This window comes from Eublepharis macularius, chromosome 5 (assembly GCF_028583425.1).
Source record: "Eublepharis macularius isolate TG4126 chromosome 5, MPM_Emac_v1.0, whole genome shotgun sequence".
Lineage (NCBI taxonomy): Eukaryota > Metazoa > Chordata > Lepidosauria > Squamata > Eublepharidae > Eublepharis > Eublepharis macularius.
Window position 1 is genome coordinate 87697437 of NC_072794.1, and position 6163 is coordinate 87703599.

Sequence of the window (6163 nt, forward strand, 5' to 3'; positions counted from 1 at the left end):
AGTGAGGGGAATGGAGCTGCCATTAGGCTGGATTAAGCTGGAAGCCACTTTCGATGGAGATCCTAGGAAACTGAGATACTTCATTGTGCAAGCGCTGGAATTCTTCAATGAATGGGGCCATCTGTTCGCATCAGAGCAAAGCCATGTTACCCATCTGGGGTTCAGATTGGGGGGAGTGGCAGCGGAATGGTATGTGACCCTGCACAACACAGGAGCCCCTGAACTCTACAATTTGCAAGCATTCATTGATGTCTTAAGAGCCCAATATGAAGACCCGATGGAAGGGGAGAGTGCCCGGACCAAATTCCGAGCCATCTGGCAGGGTTCCCGGCCCTCGAGGGACTACGCTGCTGAGTTCCGCCAACTCGCCACCAAGTGCCCAGACTATCATGAAGAAGTTAAGATAGAATTATTCCAGAATAGCATGAATACAGAATTGCTAGACCAGGCCCTGATGCAGGATGACCCATCAACCCTTCTGGGATGGATCCAATTGGCATGCGAGGTCGAAAACAGAACACAAGTGGTCAGATTGGTGAAACAACACCAGCTTACGGGGGCGCAGAGGCCCTCGTCCACATACATCCGCGGCCAAACACCCCCGTCAACCAGCCCCAGACCTGGCCGAGAGATGCAAGACACCTGCTGGAGGCAAGGACTGTGCCTGCAATGTGGAGGTGTCGGGCATTTTGCCGCATAATGCCCCCTCAAACCCATGTTTGACAGATGAGCCCAAAGACCCCCACTGGCCCCTCGAGCCCCGAAGGCCAAGCGCAAGCTACCACCCAAGCGAGGAAGGCCGGAAACCGTCTTGGATGTGGAATAACACCCAGGCGACACGGAAGACCTCGGCCAGGAGGACGAGATGTACCTACCAGCAGGAAACAGGACAGATCTGCCATAAGATGGCCCCGACAGCAGATCGCGAAGGAGTCCACCCCACCCCAGGTGAGGGAAAGGGGGGCCATACTATTCATGTCCGTGATACTAGTAAACCCAAAAAGGGGAACCCATGTGCGAGTACAAGCCCTAATAGACTCGGGATGGTTGGAAGGGGCCAAAAACCCATTTGAGGTCTGGGCAGACCATAAGAACCTGGAAGCCCTACGTGCTCCCCGTAAATTAAATGCCAAGCAACTGCGGTGGGTGGAGTTCTCCAAATTCGAGTTTACCTTAAAATATCTCCCGGGGCGGGCTAACTTCCTAGCAGACGCCCTTTTGCACATGCCTCAGCATGACAGCCAAAGGGAGGACGTGATCAACACAGTATTCTCACCCACCCAACTGGGAGGAATGGTGACAACACGTAGCAAAACAGCACAAATGCAAATCAACCAGAAACCTGATCTCTCAGAGTGGAGGGAGAAAGTGAAAGCGGAGGGGGAAAGGGAGGGGGAAAGCACACCCACAAGCGAGCTAACACAAACGGAGACTGGCGAATGGTACCAAGGCAGTAAACTCTATGTACCACACAGCTTGCGGAGGGAAATCCTACAGCAATGCCATGACTCCAAACTAGCTGGCCACTTTGGCTATTTAAAAACCCTCCACTTAGTACAACGACAATTCTAGTGGCCCAACATGAGACAAGGCGTCTCTAAATACGTGTCCTCCTGCCCAGTATGCGTCATGGGAAAACCCAGGAGGGGAAAAACCCCAGGGCTGCTGCAACCCCTGGAGACCCCATCCAGACCGTGGGCAGTCATTTCAATGGACTTTATCACGGAGCTACCACCTTCCAAAGGGCACACGTGCATCCTAGTGGTAGTAGACCTATTCTCCAAACAATCTCATTTCATACCTTGTACTACTATCCCCACTGCCAAGAAACTGGCTAATCTGTTTATGAAACATGTAGTAAGACTTCACTCTTCCCCTCTCAAGGTAATCTGGGACTAAGGTGTGCAATTCGTTGCCAACTTTTGGTGGGAGCTCCTCCAAACTGCGGGCATTGAACAAGGATTAAGCTCTGCCCATCATCCTCAAACCGACGGACAAACTGAACAAACTAACCAGTTCTTACATTGCTATATCAATTATCAGCAAGACAATTGGACCGACTTTATCCATTTCGCCGAATACGCATACAACAATGCGGTCCATAGCTCAACCGGAGCCTCCCCCTTCAAAATAGTCCAAGGATATGAAGGAACAGTCCTGCCCTTTGCAACCAACCCCGAATCCCAAAAAGCCGGGGATCTAGGAGAATGGTGGTCTATGTTAACATCCCAATGGGAAGTGATACAGGAGACCCTGAAAAAGACCAAGGAGGATTACAAGAAGTTTGCTGACCGGCACCGCACTGAGTAATGGAAACTACAGCCCGGGGACTGGGTGCATGTCTCTACCAAGAACTTCAAAAGCGATCAGCCATGCAAAAAACTGGGACTCAAGTACCTTGGCCCCTTCCCCGTCAAGCGGGTAATCAACGATGTTACCGTGGAACTAGAACTCCCAAAAAACCTACGCCAAATCCACCCAACGTTCCACTTTAGCCTCCTGCCCCAGACGAGTGGCATCCAGAAAAAGAAGTTCTGCATCCTACCGTGATAGATGGTCAAGTCCACTACGAAGTAGAGGAAATTCTGGACTCCAAACTTAAGAACAAAAAACTTTATTACTTAATTAGGTGGTGTGACTTCGACAAGGCATTCCGGGAGTGGGTTGAACACTCCCACGTCAATGCCCCCCGACTCACCACCAGCTTCCACAAATGATACCTGTACAAACCAGGACCTAGGGGGTCAGGGGGGCCTTTGGGGAGGCAGAAATGTCAGGTCTGTTGCCCACTGTCCCTCCATATTGTTTCCCAGCGTATGGTATGTTGCAATAGCCTCTTGCACCTGCTTCCTTTGTTGCCTTCCCGATTCCAGACAGTCGAGCCCTTATCTCGGATGGCTTGCCACAGCAGCTTTGGGACAGCTCCTTCCATCCCGCTACTGATTGTGTTTGGCTGGGAGAGCCAGAGGGGTGAGGGAACATGCAAATGGGTTGATATAATGTATCCTGTACTCAATGCGTCATTCTTAACAAGAGACCTGTGTACAGCCAGACGCCTTTAATTGCTTCTGTGTAACCTATGGACATATGTATGGCGAAGCCGATAATATCTCAATAAAGACCCATTTACTCAAGAGAGCTTGGATTTCTTGCTGCAAGGGTTGGGAGTCAACTTCAATGTATCCTGTCTTCCATAGACTGCCAGGATCCAGTATAACCCCTAGGCTGTTTACTGAGTCAGCAAGGGTCCATTGAATCTAAAAGTGGGGAAACAATATCCTTCAGAATCTCTGCTTTCCCAGCCAGCATCACTTCCATCTAGTCTGGGTTCACTTTCAGCTGTTTGATCATAGCATTCAGGCTGTGACTCAAAATCTCTAGTGAGATCCTAAGCTGGTTGTCATATGCATATTGGAGACATCCAGTTCCATAGGTACAAATGATTTCTCCTAAAGGCTTTACATAGAGGTTGAATAACATGGGGGATAAGATTGTACCCCATGGAACCCCATAAGATAATTCCCACACTGAAGATATTTGTTCTCTAACAGCAAATTATTGAATCTGTTTGATGAGGAATGACTTAAACCAGAATGACTTAAACCACATCCCCTGATAACCTACTTCTGCCTCCAGATACCTCAACAGGATAGCATGATCCACTGTATCAAAGCTGAGATCCATAAGGAGCAACAAAGATATATGGCCTTTGTCTTCATTTAGACAGAAGTCATCAAGTAAGGCCACCAGAGCCGTCTCTGTCTCATGAACTGGCCTGAAACCAGACTCAAAAGGCTCCAGAGCACAAGAGTTATACAAGAAGATTTATTCAATCACTTTGCCTAGAAAGGGAAGATTAGAGTTTGGACGATAACTGGCCTGATCATGTTTGTCTAGGGACTTTTGTAAAGCTATGGGTGGATAACCGTCTCTTTGAACAGTTATGGGAAGGTGCCTTGAGTTAGTGATTGATTTATAATGGATATCAAGAGTTTGTTTATATGGTCCTTACATGATTTTGCCAGTCAAGAAGGGTAAGGATCCAGTGCATAAGTAATGGCATTTACAGTTGTCAGGATCCTGTCAATGTCGATCACTGTAACTGGGTCAAAATGGTCCCTAAGTGGACAAAATTATATATGAAGCATTTGTTCCTTCTTGCCTACAGTACATCTGGCATCCAGATCAGAGTGCATTTTGCTTTTTTATCAAGGTGTCACAGCTAATAATCTGTTCCTGAGACTGTAAAGGTTCAGATCTAGGAGTCAGAAGATGTTGAGATATCTTAAATAACTAGGATGGCCATGAACAAGCTGATATAATTGTTGCAGAGAAATAACATTTATTTGCTGCTAATCACTGCTGCTTCATAGGTCTTCCAATAGGCTCTGTAGCACACTCTATCAGATTCAGTTTTTACTGAATAATAATGACCGTAAAGTCATACTGGTACTCATTAATAATTAGCATTTGGCACCTAGTTAGTTGCTAGCACAACCATGTGATCATGGAGCCATTGATTCAGTAAGAATATAAAAAGCGAAAAGTAATTGGAGATGCTATGTGAGAGGTTTCCTACACCCACAGACCTTCTGTTCGTCATTAAAGCTTACTTTATTAGGAATGTACCATGTATGTATGTTAGTCTTTACTGAGTAATATAAATTGAATAAAAGAGCCCATAGACATGGACACGGACTAGGGGAAAAACACAGACCATTGGCCCGTGGTCCGTCACATTCCATGGACCATTCATGGACCCGCCCCAGTTCGCGGACCAGTTTCTTGGTCTGTGATCCGTTACTTCGGGGGGGCGCTAGGATCGCCTCCTTCTCTCTCAGAGATGCCAAACTCAAAGCGAGTCTTCAGCAAGCTGTACTCCAGCCACCCTCCAATTTTGCCCAAGATTGCATTTTGGACATCCAAGTTACAGACCCCCAAAGTGGCTGCCTCCAGAAAACTTCCAGTAGATAGAATAGGAGCCACAAACACCAATTGACTTGCACTGGCTTGCAGCACCCAAAAGTTGCAATGAAAACGTGGGTTGGAATTCGAGAATCTTTCTCTGAGAATGGAATGACAGCCCCCAGAGTGGAATGACAGTTCCAGGGAGCAGAAAACCTGTTCTGGGACTGGAATGGGGGGAGAGAGAGAAGTAGTTTTTGAGGGGACAGTCAAGAAGTTGTTTTCGGAGAGACAGGAGAAATACTATATATTGTCGAAGGCTTTCACGGCCAGAGAGTGTTAGTTGTTGTAGATTTTCCAGGCTGTATGGCCGTGGTCTTGGCATTGTAGTTCCTGATGTTTCGCCAGCAGCTGTGACTGGCATCTTCAGAGGTTTAGCGCCAAAAGACAGATTTCTCTCAGTGTCAATGAGTGGAGAAAATGTTAGCAGGTAATTTATATCTACTCAGGAAAGTGGGTTTGGGCTGAGTCATCCTGTAAGAGTTTCCTAGGTTTTGGCATGCTAATGGAGGGAAGCTTCACTGTGTCCTGAGGAGGTTCTTTTGCAAATGGATTGGTGGTTGATATGCTAATCTTATCTGTAGGGCTATTGTAAGATGTCGTGTATTTTGTTAGTCTGGTGTTTTTCAGGACTGGAAACCATGCCCTATTCATTCTTAAAAACTCTCTTCTTTCCTGTTGAAATTGTGCTTATGCTTATGAATTTCAATGGCTTCCCTGTGCAATCTGACAAAGTAGTTGGATGTGTTGTCCAGTATTTTAGTGTCCTGGAATAAGATACTGTGTCCTGTTTGAGTTAGGCTATGTTCAGCCACAGCTGATTTTTCAGGTTGGCCAAGTCTGCAGTGTCTTTCATGTTCTTTTATTCTTGTCTGGATGCTACACTGTGTGGGCCTGATGTAAACTTGTCCACAGCTGCAGGATATGCGGTATACTCATGCAGAGGTGAGGGGATCTCTATTGTCGTTTCCTGATTGTAGCATCTGTTGTATTTTTCTGGTGGGTCTGAATACTGTTTGTAGGAGAAATACTCTTTTTAAGGACACAAGGACAGGGACAATCTATGAGAGGAGGTTAAATTTGGGGGGAGGCAGTGGATGTGCTTTGGGAAGACAGGAATATCCCTGTACAGGACTGGACAGAGGCGATCCTGGAGGGAAGCAGAGTCTCCTTGGGGGAATAGAAATCTGCCCAATGG